The sequence below is a fragment of the Phascolarctos cinereus genome, unplaced genomic scaffold, assembly GCF_003287225.1.
Source record: "Phascolarctos cinereus isolate Bilbo 61053 unplaced genomic scaffold, phaCin_HiC Scaffold_726;HRSCAF=1367, whole genome shotgun sequence".
Lineage (NCBI taxonomy): Eukaryota > Metazoa > Chordata > Mammalia > Diprotodontia > Phascolarctidae > Phascolarctos > Phascolarctos cinereus.
In genome coordinates, this window is record NW_027556098.1 from 95,389,965 (window position 1) to 95,416,616 (window position 26,652).

The 26,652-nt window shown below is 36.9% G+C and overlaps 1 long non-coding RNA gene across 2 annotated transcripts in view; it reads left to right on the forward strand.

The window, feature by feature from the left end:
* The first annotated feature begins 3,190 nt into the window (after nt 1-3,190).
* Nucleotides 3,191-26,652, forward strand: part of LOC144454316 (uncharacterized) — a 97,299-nt gene continuing 73,837 nt past the window's right edge. For both annotated transcript variants that reach the window (XR_013482698.1, XR_013482699.1), the window contains exon 1: nt 3,191-3,335. This is a non-coding gene — a long non-coding RNA (uncharacterized LOC144454316). The remainder of the gene's footprint in view (nt 3,336-26,652) is intronic.

Consider the following 26,652-nt stretch of genomic DNA (forward strand, 5'->3'; position numbering starts at 1 on the left):
ATTTCATACAAGCTGAAAGCAGCTTTCATACAATTTCATGCTTGGTGAAAAATCCATTTGGAAACCAAACAGTGACGTTTGGTACCAACCATGCATTTATATGCACATCCTTCCCATCTCCCATCTTTCATCAACTGCTGCCTAACATATTTCTGGGTTGGACAAGAAGCCAGCTACTTCAGAAACCACCAGCTCATGTGAGTTGTTGTCATTATTCTGTCTCCAGTAAATCAGCATTCGGGTTTGGAGACCTGAAACACATCCTTGGAAAACACCTGTTTGAAAACCAAAGAGAGTGATTCACAAAGCAAAATGGTAAAAACCTCATTTCAGGAACTTGGTTTCCACAAGCACAGTGCTTTGGCTATTCAGGTGTATGGCCAAGAGAAATCATACTGAGTGACATGAATATATCTCAACTTTTACCTGCAGAATAATGGCATTTATAGCAAAAAAAAAAATTGGTTAGATAGCAAAGGAATTTAGTTTCCCTTGAAGCTAGATTAGGAAGAGAACCAGAATGTTTTGCATTTAATTCTTGATTTTATGGTTAATAAAATTAAAATTTCTGGCATGTTCATTATATTTCTAATGAAAATTATTTCTAAGTAGCATATCTACAACTACTGTCTACTAGATTATGCTTTGAATCAAAAGGATTTAGTGAGTTCTCACTGCTCTGGGTGCTATGGAGCCTATTATGACTAGGTGACTAGAACATGGGGTTAATGAGATTCCTCCCATATTCTAGATTTTATCACCATGGAGGCCAGTTAACTTCTAGTATTAAAATTGCCATCCTAATTCCTGAAAGACAATCTAATCAACATATGCTGCTAGAAAAAAGGTTACTGAATAAGAGTGTATAGATAAAAGAATCTCCACTGTTAGAGAAAGAATTTAAACCTTTTAAACTACTGATGGAGGGTATATATAAGAAGGCATTTATTTTTATTGTACCAAAGGAAAGAGAAAAAAATGTCTTGCTTTTTGCTATAATAATTGCATGGATCTGTTATCTCATAAATGTATCCTCTCCTTCAAATTATGCAGATTACAACCAAGACATACATGCCCATTCTCTAAGAATCTTGTTCATGTTCCCCAACAAAAGCTCAATTGGGAATTCACTCAATATCTTGGGAGACCTAACCTAGAGCTTCAAATCTGATAAGGAAGACTGAGTAATTACCTATGAAACTACAGAAGATTTTTTAAAAAATGTTAATGCTAGTAATAATGATAATTGTTTACATTTACATAATTCCCTGAGTTTTGCAAAGCACTTTACAAGCATTCTTTCTTTTTTTCTTTTCCTTTTTTTATTTACTAAAACTTAAACACACAATAAAGAAAAGAAAAATAAGCATGTTATAAACTTAAACATTGAAACTTAAACATATAATAAGAAATTTTTAAAAAGCATGTCATCTGCACAGCAGACCTTAAGAGAAGATTTAAAATATATAGCAATGAATTTCCATTTCAAGAAAGCCTATGTAATAAATATTACTCATTGTGTTGAAAACTGCCCGTCTTTTCTTTGCTTCCTTGTAAGTTTTCTTTTGTTCTCTGCTATATACTTTTTACTTTGTTCTTTTTTCCCCCTTCCTCCCTTACCCCACCCCTGCCCCACATTCTCTCATTTATGAGAGTCTCACAACAACCCGATAAGGTTGGTGGTATTATTATCTCCATCTTGCTAACGAGCAGACTGAACTTCAGAGAGGTTAAGCTCAGCCAGTCACAGAGATCATCTATGACAGAGACTTCAAACTTACACATTGCATGAGACTCACGACACTCTTGAGTGTGGCTGAATCAGGTTAAAACATAAATGGGAAATATTAAACAAAATAAATAAAATTACAATAAAACATAGATAATGGTAACATATGGCTTTCTAAGTCAATATGTGACCAATAGGGATTCTTATGTATGGCTTACTAATTCCTGTTTCCATTTGATTTTGACAGTACTGATCTATAGGACCAGGTACAATTATATTGAGAGCTTTTGTAATCCTATGGTTCTGTGGAAAAGATTGAGAAAAACACAGTTAAGATGGAATTCAAGAAGCTCCATGGTTGTTGTTGTTGTTCAGTTGTTTCAGTCACAACTCTGCACGACCCTATTTGCAGTTTTCTTGCAAAGATACTAGAGTAATTTGCCATTTCCTTCTCCAGCTCATTTTACAGATGAGAAAACTGAGGCAAACAAGATTAAGTGACTTACGCAGGGTCACACAGCTTGGCAGTGTCTGAGGCCAGATTTGAACTCAGAAAGATGAATCTTCCTGACTCCAGGCCCAGTATTCTATCCACTGAGCCACCTAGCTGTCCAACTCCATGGCAAATTGGTCATTTTGACTGGAACAGACCTAGATTTATCACAGTATTATGTGTCACAGGATTTACAATTAGAAATGGAAGAAAAGCTTGCTGAGCTGCTCTGAAATCTGAGATTAGGAAGTTTAAATTCAATTTGGGAGGCAAATGGGAGCCCTCATATACTTCAAAGGAAATGTCATCCCATCTATTTTGAAAGCTATAATGATGATACTATTATATGAAGTGATTGAATTATTGATCATTGGATTTGCCCTGTAATTTCTCTTTAATGAAAGAAAGACCTTTTAATTATAGTATTTAAATAGATATACTATATTCATATTTAATTCATTATTTTGTTATATTTCTTCATTAGACAATGCTTGAGGAAGATAATTCTTGCTGCTGTGGTCTGAGGGGAGACTGGAACACTCAAATGATTTTTCACATTACCAAAGAGCTCGATATAGTTTCCTATCCACATGGATTAACAGAGCTGTTGCTACTTTGTTCTGATGCTTGAAACTTTTCCTTCTGTTGTCAATTCTCTTGCTAACGTATTTAGAGATTCCATTTTATTATTATTATTATTATTATTATTATTATTATTATTATTATTATTATTACTATTGAGGAGATTAAGTTCACATTATAGTGAGATTACCTTCTGGCTCATATACTTATCTCTGAGAGAAGTTCAAAATAAACCCTATTTTTCTCTTTTTTCTTCACGTGATGTTGTGGTTAGTGGCAGTTTCCACAGTGCTCTGGAAAAATATGAATCACTCAGCAGCTTTCAGAAACATTTTTTTTCAGTTAATAAAAAGATTAACTTGTGGTGTTTTATATACATTTTCTCATTTAGTTTTTTTTTAACTTTCAGAGGCTAATTGGAACTCAGTAACTGTAGTAAAACTTGACATATCCAGAGGGATAGGGGTCTAGCCCAATCCTGCAAGGATGAATTGGAACCAGCCCTTTCCCTGGAACCAACTCAGTGTTATAGTGAGTATAAAATAAAATGTATAGATAAATCACTTTGCAAACTATGTACTTTGTTAATATGAGCACTTATTGCTACTACCATCATTATATAGTAGTGAGGCTATAGAAGACAAAAGTAGTTAGAAAAAACAAGAAAAGAGATTATAGAGGATGCAAATACTTCCTTGGATTGGTAAAAACAAGAGGAAAGGACTATAATGATGTGTGTATTATCTCCCTGTGAGTGATGAAAGGAAATGGTAAAGAAATGAGAAAACTGTTAGCCACTATTAGAAAGTGTAGTGGATCCAGGATGGCTCAGTTCTTGTCCATGTTTGGTTCTAAGGCAAATGTACTATTCAGCTCCACAGTTGGGACTGATGCTTTATTGCCAAAAAATAATCTTATCCATGTTCTCTCTTCCCACTACCAAACCCCAAATTGATTATAAACTTCCTGACGGCAGAGATTGTCTTAGTCACCTTCATAAGCCCCTTAACACCTTGAACAGTGCCTTGTACATAGTAGAAATTCCATAAATATTTGCTGAATTGAACTGGAAATAGTAGGGAGGTTTCTATTACACAGAGACCTAGATATGCTTTTTCATGTGACTTGATAAATGACTTTCTACTTTTCAAATTCCAATGTTACCTTATTTTTTTTGAAAGCTAACATGATGACATTATTACATTAAGTGATTAAGTTATTGATCATTGAATTTGCTCTAGAATATCTTCTTAATGAAAGGAAGAACTTTTAATTAAAGAATTTTCAATTGATACACTCGCAATCCATTTTAATTCATCACTATGAGCCACTTCTCTAACACAATTTATTCTTTGCTGAATTTGTAATATGTATCATATTAAATTACTCTGGGTATAATTTAGTATTAGTCAATCTAATGTTAAATGATGCTTGCTAATAGCTGAAATTACAGTTTGGATCATATGTATACAGAAGGGTAGGCTGTCATCTCACATCCTGGCTATGAACAAACAGATCACATACTGAAGAGAATCATGTTTGCATATCAAAACAAAATAATCACTCTAAAAAGGATTTTGCTTTAACTTGATGATGATTGACCTTTTACTGAAAACCTGACTTTCCATAATGTTGCCCAACATGGCATATTTTTAGCAGGTATAATCATTCAGAATGTTTTCTGTGAAATGTTTTGATGTAGGCATCATTTTTTTTTAAATTTCTGGAACAGTATAAGCGCTTATCAACCATTTTTTTAATAGGAAAAACAGTCTGGAAACACGAAGGTCTATATTAATTGAATTGCTTGAGTCTTAGTACATCAGCATGGTCCTGGTGGTTCCTATGCTGGGCCAAAATAATCTACTTTATCTTTTGGAATCATTTAAGATTTAATAGCTGTATTAGGAATAGATACACATATAAGGAAAAAATATCCCAAAGTTTGTTATAACTGGCATTTTAAAAAGTTTGTTTTGCTGTTTATGTGACTCTAATAATCACTTCCTATATTTGCCTATTGTAGCAAAATTTAACAGCTGAAATGAAACAAATGCATAAGTATTTTAAAAAGTGGTTTTTTTTAAATTGAGAAAATGACTTTTACCTCTAATGAATCCAAATGAATAATGACGATTTTTCTGGAACATTTAAAAGACTAAGTAACCACATAGAAAAAGCTGAAACTGGCAAAGTAGAGAGTGTCTAATATGATTTATCACATATTTCCCAAAACACAGGAGACTTGGGATGAGGAGAGTTAACAAACTTTTCAAGCCTATAAAGTGAGTAACCTGCATAGATAGAACAGAAATCACACAAAAATGGTTTGTTAAGATTATTCAAGTCAGTGATCTTATTAACTAAAAATGACAACTTTGAATAAAAAAATTAATAAAATAATTTTGACAGAACTCAAATGAAATCATAAAATCCTGGGAAATTAAATCAAATCAAGCAATATTAAACTTAACCTGAGATTTAAGGAAATATTTTCCAGTGGATAGTGAAAAGTAGGCAATAGGGAGTCAAGATGGAATTGCTATTAAATTGTTTTTCTTTTCCCTCAGTAACTGAGGTAAAACTTGGGATAAGAAGACAATGAGATAAGAAGAACCAATATTTTGTTTTGGTTTATTTGTTGATTTATATATTTACTTACATATTGAGACTATATTAACTAGGCTAGAAATACAGAAACTACTCAAGGTTCAATCCAATTATTGGTTGGCATAGCATCTTTGACATGCTCTGTTTCCAATCTGGACTGATTCCTCCCTTCTTAGGCAGGGGGATTGCTCCATGGTCCCATGATCTCACCATACTGGTAGCTGACAATGTGAATAGCCAGTCGTCTTGGCTCTGCTGTGCCCCAGAATTTCCATGCTCAAGGGACCCACCAGCCTCAGCCTCTCTGGTAGCAGAGATTACATGCATTTGCCACCGCACCCAGCTAAGAACCATTATTTTGTACATGAAAGATGCCTGATCAAAGTCTTAAGACAAAAAGGAAAATAGATTAAATGTTTTGAAAGGCTTTACACAATTAAATTGTAGGCCTTTGGGGTCATTAAACAAGGGGCGTTGAAGTAAGGTTGGGAAAAATACAACAAAATCTCTTCTGGTGGTTGTAGCATTGGTTAGAGCCAGTCATTGTGGGAGAGTAGATACAGTGCTGGGTCTCTTGTCAGGGGAAGACTTGGGTTCAAATTATGCCTCTGAGACTTATGGTGTGACCATGGACACAAGGGCCTTGTGCATAATGTCCCTTCCAATTTGCAGGCCAAGAGAAGTTTCTGTAAACATTAGATAATCCTCTTAGTCTCAAGTAGATATCTAAGACTATAATTTATAGATTAATTGGGATCTAACTCTGTACCCCATCCATACAGTATAATTTATTGTAGGATTTGATGCCCATTCCTTTTAGATATTTTCTGCTATCTGGGCTCATTTCATCAACTGTGGCTTCTTCCCAAGATTCTGCTAAGTCAAATCAAAAAGCATGTATTAAATAACTACAATAAGCAAAGCTTTGTGCTGAACACTAGGGACGTAAAAAAAAGGCAAAGAAGAAGAACAACAGGAACAACAACAGGAACAAGAACAAGAAAAGAAAAAAGGAAGGAAGGAAAAAGGAAGGAAGGAAGGAAGGAAAGAAGGAAGGAAGGAAGGAAGGAAGGAAGGAAGGAAGGAAGGAAGGAAGGAAGGAAGGAAGGAAGGAAGGAAGGAAGGCAAAAAGAAGGAAGGAGAAAGAAAGGAAAGAAGAGGAGAAGGAAGAAAAGGAAAGAAGAAAAGTCTCAGCCCACAAATAGTTCATAGTCTAATTCAGAGACAACTTGGAAGCAATTATGTAAAATAAGATATATAAAGGATAATAAATTGGAGATAGCCACACAGGAAAGGAAAATTGGGAAAGCCTTCTTGTTGAAGGTAGGATTTTAGTTGGAACCTGAAGGAATATAGGAGAAAGAGATAAGGAAGGTCACAGAGGAAAACCTATGAAAATATGTCCGAAAAGCTGGAGGATCAGATAAAGTTTGTTAAAACAGATCAGACATTTTGAGAACACAGTTTCAAAGTGTAACTTTCACCACTGCAAATGAATAGCATGCTACTGTTTATTCATATTAATATAGCCTGTGAAAACAATAGTATATTAGGATTTTACTCAGAGTATTTTTTAGATATCTAAGATCCTAAAGCTTAAGCCCAAGAAAATCGTTGTTCTAACCGTACACCACACAGTACAGCTAATGTAATGGAAGGACACATACGCTAACCTCTGTTCTTTGCTGCTCATCATTTTTGCTACATGAGCATCTCAGCTACTAATCACGATATGCAACTGAAGGAAGGAGACTTGACTTGTACATCATAGATTAGCTACCATAGGAAGCTGTCAGGTAGAAATGCCATCTGTTAATATGACTATTAACTAAATGAATTTTATTTGTAAAGGACATGGCCCTCCTTATTCTCTGAGGTAGTTGTACAGCTGCCAAATTTGTCTTAAGAAACAAACTTGACATGGGTTAGACCAGAAGGGAATAAAAAATGGAACCGAACAGCCTTGTTTTCACCCTTGCTCTTCCAAGGAAAACTACCCTTTCAAATGAACAAAATAGGTATAGGAGAAATCATGACTTGTTGCTCAATGATTCTTGGGGATGGTGTTCTAAATTCAGTAGGCCTATCTCTGCAGAAACAATGAAGGAACCCTTTGGCGATTTCAATCAAATCCACTGCAGCAATTCTAAGGCAGCCCCACTGAGTCCATGGTCCCAGTCACAGATATTGAATTTGAGTCTGAAGGGAACTCAAAAGTATTTTTTCATTTCTTATCCCCCACACCCTCCCTCCCTTCCCCATGAAAAGGGGAATAGGCAACTTGCAGCTACTATAAAGCAAATGGTTTGCAGCCAGAAGACATAAATGTGTGATATAAATCATTCCCTTTTGATAATGATTAAATATCTCATTTTAAAGTGCATTTTTCACTAAAGATTTTAGAATATTAATCAATAGTTTTCACTTACTAAAATTTTGAGTCAATAAAGAATTTTTAGAATTTCACATCATCGAAAAAGTAAATTAAAGTTACATGAAATAATGGAAGATGAGATAAAAATAAAATCTATAGCATGGGGGAATAGGAGAAAGGAATAAATATTCATATAGCTCCTAATATGTGCCAGACATTATGTAATTGTTTACCTATATTATCTCATTTGATCCTTACAATAGCCCTGGAGGTAGATACTGTTATATTATACTAAGCTGATTATATTATTTATTATATATTATATTATATACTTTATTATTATATATTATATACAGCTGAGGAAACTGAGGCAAACAGAGAAAAAAATGGTAGCCAAAGGCAGCACCCATTTAGAATCTAAGTTCATCTGCAAAACATCTTATATGTAGGATGACAAAAATATATAAACATCTGCTCATTGAGGATTTTTTTTAAAAAAGCCTACAGAGTGTAGTATAACACCCAGCTAATCCAGAGTATTTGTAGAAAAAAAATAGAAAGGCAATAATTAGACATTTAATGAAATATTTCTGCTAGCATTTTTACAGTAATTTATTCTCCCCAGATATGACAGCAGAACAGCCACTCTTGGAATGTATTACCTCTGTACCCAATACACTATATGATGAAACGTTTATACTATTTAAGAAAATATCTTTTGGATGAATGGCTAGACGTGTTCAAATAAATACTGAAGAAATATGTACTGGAAGTGACAAAAATTCAGAGGCACTCCAACATAGTTTTCAAGATATTTCAAGGAAAGGGAAATTCCAAAAGAATGGAAAATACAATAAAGGGTTCTTTTAACAAACAACAGCAAACTTTAGCATGACTGAGAAGACACCAGCAGCTACTAAGTCATGTGTCTTTCTTCTCATATTTATAAAATCCATATATTCCTTGTGAGTAGGTATTGTTTCATTCTTTGTACTTGTATCTTCACTGCTTTGCATAGTGCCTGACAACTCATAGGCATTTTAATAGATGCTTGCTGATTAGTTAATGAGAAAGATTTATGTATGAATTGAGGCTCTCTTAGATGGAAGCACAGGAAAGGAGCTGGCAAGCTTTCATAATTGATCCTGCATAGCAGGCCATATTCCACAATCACAAAATTTACCAAAACAGCCATATCTGTTGTTTGTTGGTGTGTTTAAGAGCATTTAACTCAGTTGAATAGAATACAGCCTCAACAACTCTCCTTGAACAATCTGCCTCCTACTTGTGTATTAAAATCATACATGGTTTTTTAACAGATAAAACCACAAGCATAATTCTGTGCTGTCATTCTCTGAGTATTCACATCAATAAAGACATGAGAAAGGAAGCTATATGTTCACCTAGGTACCCACCAGTGGCTGCAAAGAATCCAAATGAAAGAAGAATTCCTATTAACAGCCAGACTGTCAAAAATGTAGTAGCATATGACTTTATGCTATTTTTTGGTTGATTATTGTTTTTTGTGCTCAAAGAGGACCAAAATGACATCACCACATCACGGTCAGGGGACAGTGTGGCTGATCAGATGAACAGGAGCTCAGAAGGCTCTACCACAGGTCAGGCACAAATAGAATGCTATTTGTGTCAAGAAACAGAGCACTGCAAAGTCTGTTTGATGAAGCCCATGGGGTCATTCAAAAGAAATCAATCTAACCAGTCTCACTGGAAAAACATAATGGATGAGTAATATGGATTTGGGAAATTGTACAGCAATTTTAATCATCCCCAATTCCTTACTGCTGTGATATAGTTCAATCATTTAAAATCACTATGTGCCCTAGAACACTGCAATCTCCTAAAAGAGACCTAAATCATTCATGGGAGTTCAGCCTAACTTCTCACACAAGAAAAATCAAATATATGAAGAATACTTATTGTCTAGATAGACATGAAGCAGATTTGCTCCATCAGTGCCTGTATGCTAGAACAATGAACTGAGCCCATAACTGAACAGGAGAAAGAAAGCAGGCTATATCTGCATTACTCTCAAATGATTCCAAGCTTTCCTACAAAACACAATATGATTTTTAATGATTTAAATTTTATTTCCCCCCAATTACATGTAAAAACAATTTTTAATATTCACTTTTAAAAATCGAGTTCCAAATTCTGCCTCCCCTCCCCCTTAATTGAGGGGGCAAGCTATTTTATATAGGTTATATGGGTGCAATCATGCAAAACATATTTTTGTGTTAGTCATGTTGTAAAAGAAAACACAGATGGAAGGAAGGAAGGAAGGAAGGAAAGAAGGAAGGAAGGAAGGAAGGAAGGAAGGAAGGAAGGAAGGAAGGAAGGAAGGAAGGAAGGAAGGAAGGAAGGAAGGAAGGAAAAGGACAATACCATATTTTTGACACCAGTATTCTCTTGGCCATAAATCATAAAATGCCACAGAAAAGCAAAATGGAAATGAATCTACCTGGTTCTCCCATTCACATTTTGGGTACAATTTTAGCTAAGTTGTTCAGTCTCTCTAAGTCTCACTTTCCTCATCAATAGATATAGATGGGATTACAGTCTCTCAAAGATGTCTTTAAGCTATGTCTAAGTACATGCATAGAAAAACACAAACATATGCTTCATTTAGGGGCAGCTAAGTGGTGCAGTGGATAGAACACTGGCCCTGGAGTCAGTTGGACCTGAGTTCAAATTCTCAGAAACTTACTAGTTGTGTGACCCAGGGCAAGTCACTTAACCCTGACTCCCTCCAAAATATTTTACACACACATATGTATGTACTTATGTATATACACATATATGTATGTATACATATACTTCATTTATATATGCTGCCTTTGCCTTATGTGATTATGTCTTATGTCTCCAGGACATTATAAGCTCAACATGGGTAGGTAAGTACAATCTTATACTTCTTTTGAAGCCTAACCATCTATCACACGGAATTGTCCCAGTCTATTGCTAAGCTTCTTCCTGGTGCAAAAATCTTCCTTTGTGATGCCAACACTCTTCTTGTCTTGGTATAGCAAAAGAAGAAAGAAAACAAGTATTTATTAAGCACCTACTCTGTACCATGTACTAAGTACTTTACAAATATCTCATTTGATCTTCACAATTCTGGGCAGGAGGAGCTATTACTATCCCCATTGTACAATTGAGGAAACTGAGGCAGACCAAGGATAAGTAACTAGCTTCGGGTCACTAGTTCCTGTCTGAGGAAAGATTTGAACTCAGGTCTTCCTGAATCCAGGCCCAGCACTCTATCCAGTGTGCCACCTTGTTGCATAGAGCCATAGATCATGAAACAAACAAACACAATCCCAAGAGTACCATAATTACAGGTGACCAAAAGGGCATAGAAAGAAGCATGTTGGGTGTGTACCGTTAATGACTCATGCATGAGAAATGATGCGAAATGTATCTTTGTGGACATTTGTACATGTAAATAGCAAAAGCCTAGTTTCAGCTAGAGTAAAGCACAGCAGGAAGCCAGCTTGAGTGCTGCATTAATATCATGAAATATTAAAAGAACTTGAGAAAATCCTTCAACTCCTTGGAAAGATACCCTATGGAGGATTTTTGGAAAGACATGGCCAAGAATCACACAGGAAGAGAAAGTATGCTTGGCTAGCAACAATTTTTAGCTGTGGAGGCAGTGCCAGCATCAATACGATATCAGATTTCTCAAAGCTTAGATGTCTAAGTGCCTTATGTAGTGCTGGGCTCAAAGTGCTTCGTACAAATTGATTGATGCATGGATGGGTTGACTGGTTGACGTAAATCAGAAGCCTAGGAAACAGATGGGGGAATTAGTGGGCAAATGGAATACAACACAGGCTAAACTGTATAATCCAAAATAAAAGCAGTTTGAAGTCTAATAGTCCGGGTTAGAGTATCTTTGCTACAATTGTATTGGTTTGAACATTTGTAATTGATTTACTAAAAGCCATCATTCTATATCCAGTAACTGGATGGATATTATTTAATTGCTAGAGTCAGATTGCTTGTATATTTGCATATTACAAATAAAAAGGAAAACATTCATTCCATTGCGCCCATCATCTTTGATCTCCTAGCTAAGCTAATGCGGCCATGGAGTGGAGCTCCTCAATCATGTCACAATATCCTAAAGTGATGGTTTGTGACATTTATGCCTTTCTTTCTAGACAGGGAAAGAAAACACTGTAGTCTCATATGTCAAACATCCTAAACAAGGAAAAGGCATAAAACTCTCTCAGAAGAATGATGTTATCCATTTTAAAACATAATTCTAACTTTAAAATTCTATCAGGGGCACACAAAGAATAAGATTACAAAAGCCTAGCCTCTTCACTTAAACAATTTTCCATTCAAGTTATGAAAACAAAATTGTAGCTTTTGCACAAGTTTGATGGCATTGTTCCTTCTTGCGGAGCTCTGCAAAGTTTTGTTGTGCTACTTTCCATAATCAATCAGGTTCGGGGAAAATGAACTTTTGTGGTTTTTCTATCTAATAAAGGCTGACATGCTAATAACAAAGAACTCTTCCTACCAAATTTAAGTGCTTACATCTATGGCACCTGGAGATTTTTACACATGGGGATGTGACTAAGAGAAATAGAGAACTACAAGGAAAAACCTAAAACTGGAGTTTTGATAGTAGCTAAAAATAACCACCAGAATGAAAGGCTGCAGAAAAAAGATCAGAGATGACAGACCTAGAGCTGAAAAAGACTTTAGAGGTCATACAATCCAACTGGTTGATTTTATAAATGAGGGAACTGAGAGTCAGAGAGATTAAGTAGTTTGACCAAGGTGATGGATTCATCCTTCTTTCTCAAAGAGGACCAATGACATGACAAAAGTTATGCAGGTAATAAATGGCAGAACCAGTATTTGAACCCAAGACTTCTGACATGAAATACAGAGCTCCATTTACTGTTCGCAGCATTGCAGATTTAGAGCTGGAAGTGATCTTAGGGAATGAATCCCTCCCTCTCATTTTATAAATGGTGAAATTGAAGGGCAGAGACTTCCAGCAACTTGCTCATGTTAGAAAAGTGACAACACAGGAAGCACTGGAGTTTTTGGACTCTAACCTCTAACAGGTTAGCTCTGGGCAGTCAAAAGGATAGGAAGACAGCTTCAGAGGGGTTAAATAAGTTCACTCTATTCTAGCCTAGTCTTCTCAAAAGGGTTGCTGATAATGGAGCATCAACTCCTACAGCATTCCCTAATCACCCCTCCCACAGGGGCGGGTGAGAAGAAGGGGCAACCACCCCTGCATCTCGATAGGGTCAGTAGAGACAGGCATAGCATTCCTTTAAATCCCAGGCTTGTGCAGTCCTTTAAATCCCCTCAAGCTTCAATGGTGGCTGGTTGAGGCAGGTTCATGCATTTCCTTATGCATTACCCAAATCCCAAAATGGGTTCCCAATTCACTGACCAGTGCTCTCTTGATTTACAGAGAAGCATGCAAAGAAGGCAATTTGCCAACATCAAGCTCACAGGTTAACTTTTGCAATATTGTCATGACCTACCACAGCACAGGTATACATTATGTCATGTCTATATCACTACGGCGACTATGCAGTAGAAGAGTTCAACAATAATTTGTGGGAAATATCTAGGATCCTGAAACTATTATCTAAAAAAGAATAACAAAATCCTCCTTACTTTTTCCTAGCTAGCAATTTTCTTAGGCAAGATTTGAACCCAGGTCTCTCTGAGACCAAGTCTAGTGGTCTGTCTACTTACACCATTGCTAGACCATGAAAGGAAACTTTTATGAAATATGGAGCAACTTCTACCTTTTTTCCAGTTTTCTGCAGTGGGTGAAGGGACAAATAGGAATATATGTATTTAGCCACTCCTGGAAGCTTTGTGGCCATCACAAGAATCCATCTGACCTCTTTTAATCATGCCAGCCACCATGAGCAAGCAACACCTAGCTACAACCCCTGTTTAAAATTCCTTTTTTAAGAACAAGATTGAAGAATTTCATGTTTTCACCCTAGGATGTACAATAATAATAGCTTTTTATAGCACCCTAATGTTCACAAAATATTTTGCAAATATATCTTCACAACAACTTTGAGAGGTAGATGCTATTATCATCCCCCTTTTGCTGATTAGGACATCGAGGCAGACAGAGGTTTATTGACTTGCCCAGTGTCAAATAGTTATTACATGTCTAAGGCTATATTTGAACTCATGTCTTCATGACTCCATGTCTTCATGACTATCCACTACACTATAGAACACCTCCTCTGATGCTCCATCACAGTGTGAAAGTGATGAAGGATTCTTCAAGGATCAGTGGAGTCTCTTCCCTAAAGGTAGGGGAAATAAATTTGACTTAAAAGGACAGTGATCCCTAATTCATTTCAGAAAAAAATATTTTTAATCTCAATCCTACTTAATCATTATGGATATTTTCTTCCAATTTGTCTAAAAACCCAAAAGATAGTGAAGCGAAGAAACATGTTATCAGTCAGAATGTAAAATATCCAGAATAGGCTCAGTAGACTTTTAGACATAATAGTTCCATTATCCCGCAAAATGTATGTGGGCCCTGATGTCATTTACAATGTTTCTTCTTCCGTTACCCAGTTGATTAATACATAAAGTTGAGCCCTTAGAGGCAGTGAGCCTTTTTGACTGAAGGGTAGATCCCCTCCTGGGTACTGCCCACTGCAGTCATGGAGACCACAAAGAGAAAGTGTCCCTGCTAACACTTGTCTTCTTCTCTAAAGCTGTCTCTGTGTGAACTGATGCTTTTCATCTGGACTCCTCTGTACTTCATTTCTATTATACAGATGAGGAAATTAAGGCTCGAGATGAAGTAATTTGCTCACGATCACACAGATGATTGGTATCTGAGGCAGAATTTTGTCCCAAGTCTGTAGATTACTTCCTACTGCTTGCTGCTATTCAAATGCGTATTCCTATCTCCCTGTTGTACTTTAAAATAGCAGATGTCATTGATAGACATTCTCCTAATCTTGTTCAACTCCTAAGGAGTTCCACATTCACCCTGGCTGCTTGTGGATCCCATGCTGATCCTGGGTAAATATTGTATTCTCTATTGTTCCGAAAAAGTCATCAATCTCATATTCATTAGCCCCATGTCTCCCTACTGAAAAGCAACAATTTGCCATAGTGGAAGGTGTGGATTTGCGGATTTACTCATATAGAACATGTCTCTGAGAACCTTCCTATTCCTCAAATACACCTCTTCCATGAAGTTGTTATGTTTTGAGTCCTGGTCATGTGTCCTTGCCATAATGAGGTTAGTTTGAGAAGATGCACATGCTTAGACACCAAATACATTATCTTTGCTCCACATAGAATCAATAAGCAAATTAGCCATATGTAACAATGGACCAATACATAGTATGTATCTACCATGTAACTTCAAGCCAGACTCTCTCCTAAACCTCAGAAGTTTACCATAGACATAGGATCCATCTGAACAGAGATAAGAAAAAGCCAGGCAGCTTTGGAATAGGCAAAAGGGTAAAAAAAAAAAAATCATATGTACATACATAAACACGCACAAAAAAAAAAAAACAGTTCAAACTAAGCAGTAGATTCACATGGCCATTATATTCAAGGGTGCACTGGAGCCAGCTTGAAATAGCTTGTAAGATGTAATCACTGTTTAGTATGAGCATTTAGACCTCAAAAACCAGAAAATGCTACAAATTAGGGCTTTATTTATAGTTTTGTTGATTTCTAGACCTATGAAAATTATGTAGAAAATATTAAAAATGTATTATACAATTTTTAAAGAACTGGTTGTTAAACATTTACCAGCACATCTCTGAATATGTCAACAAAAACCTTGTGATGGTTCCCTGGAAACAAGATTCATGGCATGGAATATGTACTCAGGATTTTAGTAGAATCAGCATCTATTGCAATCTATTGCAAACTGGAATCCAGAAAAGATCTCCAATCTGCTCTAACCCACTGGTTCTAGACCATTCATTGGTCTTATTCCTGCTACCACCATTGTCCTGCTCACCTTCAATCCAGAAACCTGAAGGGTTTTTTTTTTTCAGCTGCTACTGTGTCATGTCAATTTTCCTCTTAGCCCTCCAATCCAAAGCCACTGCTCTATGCAGCAGGTGGGCTGAGAGGAGGAGGACAGCGTTCAGCTGTGGAATAAGAGATGTAACATACTCCAAGTCCCTTGAAGAATGTCATAGCTTATGCCTCTCTTTCCCTCCACAATACCTAGAATAGTGTTGAGCATATAGTAGGTCCTTATAAAAATCTTGCTGATAGATTTCAAGTAACTATCAAGAAAAAAAAAACAGCATGGAATCACAGATAAAAAATTGAATGAAAAGTCAGAAAACCTGAATTCTAATCCTGGGTCCTCTGCTTATGAAGTCTATGACTTTAGATGCATCACTTTACCTTTCTGATTCCATAGTTTTCTCATCTGATTAAAAGATAAGGATGATAAAACCTGACCCTCCTATCATTTGTAGGCATCAAATAGTTGTTATATATAGGCTGTTAAGTGTAATACAAATATAACAGGAAAATTGTGGTGTAGTAGAAAGAAAATTAGACTAGGATTCAGAAGGCCTATATATTCATTTGGGCTCTGCCACTAACAAACCATATTATGTGGGGCAAATCATTGAATCTCAGCTTCCTCATATGCAGAATGAGGCCATTGGACTCAATGCCATTCATTTCTAAATTTCTATGGCTCTATGATTTCAGTACTCATTTCCTCCCAGAAATAAACAAAGTAATGATTATGAAGTTCATTTTTTCCGTTTCCCACTTTTTAAAGTGATAAGCCTTTCAAAGAATATGATTTAAAATCTGACACTCCTTCTTTCTTGTTCCTATTATTATATCTTGATGATCATAATTTGGCCTACTTCCAGAATGAAGTCCAATCACAAACAAGAATCTAATGTCTCATTTCTTGCAATTTGTAAGTTATCTAAAAATAAAACAAAATGCAAACTTGTATTTGTTTGCAATAACAACCCAGAATAATATAAGAAAGATGGAGAAGTGTTCCTGATCCAGATAATCTTTCCAAACCTCTACCACCTTGACCAGCTTTACTTGAACCATGCACCCAGAGCCATGCACCAAAAGTCCCAAGAATAACAGTAACCAACAGTCCACCAACCCTTCTTCCATCCTAGCCATAGTCCAAGGGAGTCAAAACCTATAAACATAAGGGAACCTATATCGTTATTCAGTTGTTCAATCATGCCCAACTTTTTGTGATCCCATGGACCACATCACACTAATGCTGTCCATGGGATTTTCTTGGGAAAGATTCTAGAGTGGCTTGTCATTTCCTTCTCCAGTGGATTAAGGCAAACAGAAGCTAAGTAACTTGCCCAGTGTCACACAGCTAGTGAGTGTCTGAGGCCACATCTGAACTCGGGTCTTCCTAACTTCAGGTTCAGCACTTTATCCACTGAGCCACTTAGCTGCCTATAGGGAACCTATGGGGAAGTCAAAACCTTACTAGTAGTATAAACCTGGAAAATTCATTTAGCCTCTATCTGCCTCATTTTCATCAATTGTAAAGTGTGGATAGTAGCATCTATTTCCCAGGGTTGTGATGAAGATGAAATGAGATAATATTTGTGAAGCACTCAGCCCAGTGTCTGGGCACATAGTAGATGTTAGTTTGTTTTCTTCCTTCCCTACCAAGAAACTGCCTTTTCATGTGAGTAGCCCCTACCTTCTCCAGAATCAAAGCTGCTGAATACCTTATGAAGAAAGTTCTCACCAGTAAAGTCCTTGGAGATGTCAAATGGTTCAACATTAAAAGTGGATATGGTTTTGTCAGTGCAAATGACACTAAAGAAACTTGTTCCTGTACCTTTTAAATATTCCTGGGACTTTCCATCTGCCTTGCAACTGATCTGTCTTTTATGAATCATCTTTCTTTATTAGAATGGGAGCTCCTCAAGGTTAGGAACCATTCTATTCATATCTCCAGCTCTGAGCATAGTGCTTTGCACATACTAAACATTTAATTATTAAATTATTATTTTTAATTCATTTGTTTCATCTAGTAGTAGCCCATGGATGGTGAGCCCTTGGAACTCATCTTCCAAGATTGGGTCTTCTAGGAGTTGAACCATTTGGAAATACAGTCAGAAGGAGTGGATTTTATCTAAATAGTCCATCCCACAGTAGTGGGAGCTAGGCAGTTCTTCTTAGTGTTGACCTCCCCCCCTTCAACAAAACTCAATAAAGGAGTATATTGATTAATTCTGTTAGAAGGTACTATCAAAATGTCAGTGATTCACTGGACTGGGAGACAAGGAACTCCCTGGAGCAACTTCTCACATTTCCTATTGTACTCTCAGTAGTAATGGTTAACAAATGGTTAATACGCATTTAAAATCTCTAAAATTTTGAAGACAGTTATTAGATCATCTCTCTGCCTCCCTTTCTCTCAAAGAATACCCCCAGTTCCTTTAACATTTCCACATAGTTCACATTTTCCATAACCCTTAATTGACTTTGAGTACTCCTTTCCGAACTCTGCCAATTCCTTCAAATCCTTCTTGGACTGTGGTTTGTTATGACTTTGCAGTGACTCGTGTTAATGGAAGGGTCAGCCAAAAGCATCAAAGATTTATTTGACTCTTATTAACTTGTATCACAATGATGATAAAGTGCCTGGGCACGTAGACAAGGAGGAAGTAATAAATATAGCATATCTAACCTTCAGGAAGACTTTTGCTTCTGTCTCACATGACATTTTAATCAACAAGGCAGAAAGATGTAGGCTTGATTGAACAATTAGTTGGAGGATATCAGGGCATAACCGTTTCAATGACATAATTCTTGAGTCTTTCAGTCCAGTATTAGTTACTGTGAATGCAAAGCACTGATTTCTAGGACACATGGACAGCCCAAGCCATTCTTTTCTTATCAAAGGGTCTCCAATGTGGGTAGAAGCAAAGTGGTTAGTAGCAGAAACTAAAATGACTCCTGTTCAAAACAGTCTTTTCTAGAAATATTTGCCCTCTCTATGATAGTCTCTAAGACCTGGCTTAGCATCACATAATAAAAATAATAACTCACATTTATATAGTGCTTTTAAGGGTAACAAAGTTATGCCTTATCTCATTTGATCCTTTAAAAATGGTGCTGTTATGCTCATTTTATAGATAAGAAAACTGAGGATGAGAGAAGTTATATGGATTGTCCACTTCGTGCTTCCAAAACTTTAGTCCAGGGGTGGGGAACCTCTGGCTTCAAGGCCCCACCCCTGCATAGTCTACTGAGCTATCTAGCTGCCTATATAAACTTTCCTCACAACTTTGTAATGAAGTTAGTACATGAACTATCATTACCATCTTACTTATAAGACAACTGAGACTCTAGAGGTTAAGTCATTTGCCAATGGTCACATAGCCAACAACTCTCAGATGTGGTATTCGTACCCAAGCCTCATCACCCCAATTGATTACTCAGTTCATAATGCCTCAAAGCCTCTTTCAAATCTTAACCCAAAGCAAGACCTACAGGTAAAGCTTATGGTTTAAGCAGTAAGAACACCTGATGTCTGTGATCTTTTCCATCTCCCCACAAATATCAAACATGAACCTGGAAATGCTTTCTCATGTGATGACATCTATTACTTCTCAATAACAAACTGCTCTGCTTTGACCATTCCCAAATAGCAATGTTCTGGAGTGGGACACCTGGCATTGTGACAGTTAATATGTATGTGCTACTATTTGTTGAGCAATACAGCTATGGATGCAGAGCCTTTCTAATGCAATAGATAAGTTTCCAAGACCCATATGAGTCTGAGAGAGATGTAGTGACTTGTCTATAGTCACAGAGCTAATAAGCATCATCAATGGGATTTGAACCCAAAGTCTTCTTATTGTCAAATTCTGCACTTTCTTCACTACACCACACACTATCTCTGTGGTGTGACTCTTTGTTTTGTGTCATTTGGGGAAAATACTTTATTTTGTCAAGTTTTTATAATCCGTTCAGATACTTTTTAGCTTTTCCCAAAGTCTTTTAAAAGTTAGTTTCCTTCCATTTACAATCTGTACAATGTTCATATTTTCTGAGTCTAGTTTTGTTTGTACAACTTTGTAACTCTTTGTCACATTCTAAAAATTAAAATGGAGCAGTAATGTTTGTTTTTAAATATTTCAGTCTTAAAATAACTAAAATGTTTTTTAAACTGGTGAATAAAAATTTTTAAACATAATTTTCATTTTTAAAGTGTTTTAATTTTTTTAAATATGACAGCATAGTTTTTTTTTAAATTATAGACTATGAGAAAGGCCCCAAAATCTTTATTCCTTTGATTCCCTAGCCCAGACTCTTACAACTCTTAATCCACCAATGACTCTTAGCTAGGCACTATTCTTTTTCACTGGGCTGTGAGAACAGAACAGAATTTTGGTCATTAACCTTTCACTCTACAATTGCTGGTGCTACTACAAAATATGTTTAGGCTTTAATGGATGAGAAGGACCTTTATGTCAATTTTATTCTAACAAAATTTCTAATAGTCTTCCAACAACTTGTTTCAAGTCAACCTGAATATATTTAACATCTTGATTATTTCATCCATGTTGATAACATTGCTATGATGAGAATCAATGTGGCCTAAGGGGGAAAATTGCTAGACTTGGAGGCAGGAAGGAAATAGGTTTGAATCCTGACTTTGACACTTAAGTAGCTAAGTGACTCTTGGCAAGTCACTCACCATTTCCAAACCTCAGTTTCCTCCTCAGTTTCCTCATCTACCAAAACAAAGGTGATCAATACCTAAAGTATCTAATTTGCAGAGCTGTTTTGAGGTTCAAACGTGATCATATTTACACACTATCTATGGTTGACCAGTTGCAGTAGGCTCACATCCCTATTGCCAGATTATGTATGATATCAGTAAGAAGGAAGAAAGAAAGAGGGAGGGAGGGAAGGAGGAAATAATGAAGGAAGAAGAGAAGAAAGGAAAAAAGGAAGGAAGGAATAAGGAAGGAAGGGAAGAAGGAAGGAAGGAAGGAAGGAAGGAAGGAAGGAAGGAAGGAAGGAAGGAAGGAAGGAAGGAAGGAAAAGAAAGAGAGAAAGAAAGGATGTTAGAATAGATCTATAATTATTTGATGCCTGTAGCTCATATACTGTAATCATTTAGCACTTATGAAAACATTTTAGCATATGGTGATTCAAAAAGCATAAAGAAAACTTTAAGGGAATAAAAGCTAATATTATAACATATCCATCCCACAGGATATATACATTTGCAGTATTGTAAGGATTTTAATTAGAAGGAACTAGACAGTAGACACTAGTGTGAAAAAAATATGAAAAGGACAAAACAACTGTGAAAACTCTAAAAACACAAATTGAAGTTTGAAAAACTCACAAAGTAAAGGTCTCTGGATCTTGAGTAAATTTCAAAATTAAATTACTTGGGCTCTATTTTTGCTTTTCTTCCACATTGAGCCTTATTTTCCCCAAAATTTCTCTTTCTCTTTCTCTCTAGCAGAAACTCCTAGCTACTTAATGTCCCTGACCTCCAATCTAGCATGTTCAAAATAAAATCTAAAAAATGCAAGGCGTGATGTATCAGTCAAAAATACCTTTCTCCTAGGGGTGGAGCCAAGATGGGAGAAAAAAGGCATTAACTTGCCAGAGATTTCAAAAGCCCTCCAAACACCTTTAAATAATAATAATGTCCTAAAACAAATTCCGGAGTGGTAGAATCCACAAAAGGAAGAGGAGAAACAATTTTTCAGCCCAAGACAACTTAGGTCAGCAGGAAAAGTCTATCACACTAGAGTGAGAGAAGAAAGTACTTCAGCACAGGCTACACCAGCTCAGACTAGATCCAGCAAACCAGGAGCAGGCTTTGAGAGAGACTAATCAGTAGAGGCAGCAGCTGCTTCTGGAGCTCTCAGCCAATAGATGGTAAGGGTCAAAAGGAAATTACAGGGGTCTCTTTGTCAGTACTGGGGGCAGGATTCTTTTGCTATGCCTACACTTGGATCTGAATCGCAGTCCTCTGTCTCAGTCCCAGGGCAAGGAGGAGCAGTAACTCACCAGAGCTTGCAGCCAGAGTGGAGCAGGAACCCTTGCCACAGTTCTAGGGAAGAAAAGAGCGCTTGTGGTCACTCACAGACCAGGAGATTAGTAAACATAGCTTTCTTTAGCTCATATCACCTTGAAAGAACTAAAAATTTACAGGTCCCTAAAAGTATCTCTGAAAACAGCTGCACAAAACCCCTGAATTTTGGGACAGTGTGCCTTCCACCCTGGAAGCAGAGCTCCAGTTAAGCAAAGAGTTAAAAGTCAAAAAATAGGCTGGGAAAATGAAACAATAGAAAAAAAATTCTGATTATAGAAAGTTACTGTGGTGACAAGGAAGATCAAAACACACACCCAGAAGAAAACAACAAAGTCAAAACTCCTACATCTAAAGCCTCAAAATACCTTTCTTCCCTCCCCATCCACTAACATTCCCCAATTCATTTGACAAGTTGTTTAAAATAAATCAAATACTAACTTACTTTCATCTGATCACAGACCTTTAGGACCATAGGATCTAAGATGAAAGAGATCTAAAAAGTCATTTACTTCAACATCATCATTTTACACTTTGAAAAAAAAAAACTGAGGATGATATATGTCATCAGTTCACAAAATCCCATCAGGGATTTTAACCAAGTTCTCTGACTCCTTAGCCAATGTCCTTTCTACTGCATTATGCCACCTTTATTTTGTAGGAGGCAGCAAGGTGGTATAATGGATAGATCACTGGCCTGGGAATTGTGGAGGCCTCAGTTTGAATCTGCCCTCAGACATTTTCTAGATGTGTGACTCTTACTCATTTAAGCTCTGTCTGCTTCAGTTTCCTCATTTCTAAAATGAGGAAAATAGCAGCATCTAATTCCCAGGGTTGTAGTGAGAATAAACTGAGATAATATTTGTAAAGTGTTTTGTAAAACTTAAAATGGTTTATAAATGCTACCTATTATCATACTTCCCTTAACAGTTTCTGCAATTAAAATTTTGGCTCAGGAAGTCCACTATGAGCCAGCTGGTAATCTGGAACCCAACCCTGTTATTTCCTAGCTTTCTTGATATGAGACTTATTCCTCCTTTCACAATTACCATTTTCAATTGTTGCCATTTCTTCTGAAGATCTTAGGGTTGTATTAGGTTTTAACCTTCTCATGGTTAGCTAAGGTTAGAGCCAATTTTAGGTTCATTTTCATAGCACAAGCAAGTCTAGGTAGGTAGTTTCTTTTCAATCACCTTGCTTCTTCACACAAGAACAAAAGGGGAGGAGAGGGAAGTAGGTACTTGGTCACAAAAGTGACACCCAAAGAGTTAAAATGTGAGGAGGTAAAGGTGATGTCATTTGTACAAAATAATGAGGGATGTTTTCACTGGTTTTAGTCCTATTCTTATTGTGGCTTAATGCTTTTAATAATGATAAGTTACTTTTAAAATATAATATTAATTATGAAGATATTTTTTAAAGTTGGGTGGTTTGTGCTAAAACCATAGAACCTGTTTTATGAATGCAAGCAACATCTTAAAACAATCAAACAAAACCTAAAATGTAGTTATTAAATAATACAATCTCAAAAAGGAAATAGAAAGAGGCAGAACCAAGATGAGAGAGTAAAGGCAGTACCCCAGCTATACTTTCCTAATATTCTCCTTCAGGCAAATAAAAGTACAGAGTGAGACATTTTTTCCAGCCTAAGAAAACTTAGGAAGTCAGCAGAAAAGGTGTGTGACACCTGGATGAGAGTCAAGCCAGCTGGGGAACATGGCGGTGGTACTAGCAGTGGATGTTGGAGGAGGCTGTGGTGCTGACAGCAACAGCAGCTTCAGGAGCTCTCAGCCCAGAGAAGGTAAAAGGGTCGGACAACCAATCAGAAAAAAATTATGGGGACCCTTTGCTGGCAGTAGGTGCAAGTGGAGCTGATTGGCAACTCTGTTTCCCATAAGCAGTTCTGGGTCCCAGTTACAGAGCAGAGAGGAGTGCTTCTGGTCAGTCACCAGGATGCAGGGATCCTGGTCACAGTTCCAAGGCAGAGATGAGGACTGACATTTGTGGCTGCAGGAGGGCAGGTCACAGTTCTAAACAAAAAGAAGTGCTAGCACTTGCAGGTACAGGGGAGTTGGGCCCTTCACGTATAAAGACCAGAGTCCAGACCACAATAGCAGTGGCCACTTAAAAACACCAAAAATTAACAGACCATTCCCCCCAGAATTAACTCTAAAACTAGCAGCATGAAAAAGCCTGAAGCTTAGGACAGTGCTTCCCCACTCCCAGGTTAGCAGAGTCCAACTTTAACATAAAGTTCAAAGTAAAAAAAAAGAAAATAAGCCAGAAAAATGAGCAAATAACAGCAACCAAAAAAGGACTTGATCAATAAAAGATTCTATGGTGGTGGCGAAATCCAAGACATAAACTCAGAAGAAGACTACAATGTGAAAACAGCTTTTTTTTAAGTTTCAAAGAAAAATGCTAATTGGACCCAAGCACAACAAGAATTCTCAGAAGACATAAAAAGACAGCTAAGAGTGGTAGAGGAAATATTGGGAAAAGAAATGAGAGTGATACAAAAAAAAATTATGAAAAGAGAATCAACAGCTTGGTAAAAGAGAAACAAAAAATACTGAAGAGAAGAACTCCTTAAAAATCAAAATAGGTCAAAATGGAAAAGGATTCAACTGAATAAAAGAACTCCTTAAAAAGCAGAATTGGCCAAGTGGAAAAAAAATGCTATAAAATTTCACTGAAGAAAATAATCCCTTAAAAATTAGATTTGGGCAAGTAGAAGCTAATGATTCCATGAGAAATCAAGAAACAATAAAACAAAAAATGTCAAAAGAATAAAAAAAATAGAAGAAAATAAGAAATAACTCATTGGAAAAACAACTGACCTAGAAAACAGATTCAAGAGAGATAATTTAAGAATTATTGGATTACCAGAAAATCATGATAAAAAAAGAGTTTAAATATCACATTTCAAAAAATTATAAAGGAAAACTGTCCCAATATCTTAGATCAAGAAGGTAAACTAGATAATGAAAGAATCCACTGATAATCTCCTGAAAGAGATCCCAAAATGAAAACTCCCAGGAATATTATAGCCAAATTCCAAAGCTCTCAGGACAAAGAGAAAATATTGTGAGCAGCCGGAAACAATTAAAATACCGTGGAGCCATAGTTAAGATCCCAAAAGATTTAGCAGCTTCCACCTAAAAGGTGTGAAGGGCTTGGATATGATAATCCAGAATGCCAAGGAGCTAAGATTACAACCAAGAATAACCTATCTAGCAAAACTGAATATAATATTCTGGGGGGGGGGTAAAAGGAATGGATATTTAATGAAATAGAGGATTTTCAAGCATTTCTCATGAAAGGACCAGCACTGAATAGAAAATCTGACGTTCAAACAGAAGATGCAAGAGAAGCATAGAAAGGTAAACATGAAATAGCAATCCTAAGTGACTCAATAGTTACATCCCTATATGGGAAGATGATACATGTAACTCCTAAGAACTTTATCATTAGTAGAAAAGTTAGAAAGAGTTTACATACACAGAAGGCATGAGTGTGAGTCTATTATTTTGGGATGATCTCCAAAAAATTAAATAAAGAAAGAAAGAGGGATGCACTGGGAAAAGGGAGAAAGGAGAGGTAAAATGGGGAAATTTTTCTCACATAAAAGTTGTGGCTGTGGTTGGGTGGTTTGTCCTTTGTTCTTGAAGAGGCCCATGACACCAGGGAGATGATGATATGACTTGCAACTGACTTTGATTTGAGTGAGTGAGGGCTGGGCAAAGTCACCAGCCTCACTTTCTCCTCCAGAACCATCTAGGTCCAGCGGCCAGATATCGATCAGGACAACTAGAGATGGCCAAGGATGCAGTGGGAGACCCTGGCCCTTTTAAGCTAAGGTCTTTTCAGGCTCTGTCTTTCAGTGAGGCAACACTCATTCAGGGAATAGGCGTCTTTAAGAAATGAGTCAAGGGATGGCCCTTTTAATAAAAAAAAAAATCTCTCCTCTCCTCTGCTCCCCTTTCCTCACTGCCCCCCCTTCCCTTTACCTGAGGGTTTTCTGCCCATAGGAAGGTAAATTTTGATGGCCAAAAGCTAACTTGGGGTTTACTGGTTAGATTGCTTTCTCAAAGACCAAGCCTTAAACCCAATTCACTCTGGAACTCATGGTTTGGACAATAGGTCCCTGCTCAAGTACCACTTAATGGTTATTTTTTGAGCCCTCCAGGCTCAGAGTGAATATAAAAAGTAACTGTTTTTCTTTTGGCCAGCAACCCTGAGGGTCTTCCAGTCCCAGTTTGATTTTTTTTATTAAAGGGGCCATTCCTTGACTCACTTCTTAAAGAGGCCCATCACTGAATGAGTGTTGCCTCCCTCAAAGAGAGAGCCTGAAAAGACCTTAGCTTAAAAGGGCCAGGGTCTCCCACTATATCCTTGGCCATCTCTAGTTGTCCTGATCAATATCTGGCCACTGGACCTAGATGGTTCTGGAGGAGAAAGTGAGGCTGGTGACTGTGCCCAGCCCTCACTCACTCAAATCAAACTCAATTACAAATCATATCATCATCTCCCTGATGTCATCGTCCTTTCTGAGAAGGAAGAGCAAACACAACTTGTGAATAGTCTGAGCTGCCTGAATAGGACCCAGCTGGCCAGTTCCAGTTGGACAACCAGCTTATTCTATCCTCTCCTCTCCTCTCTCACATAAAGAGGCACACAAGAAAGAACTTTTATAGTGGAGGAGATAATGGGGGGTGAGGAGTATGTGTGTGTGTGTGTGTATATATATATATATATATATA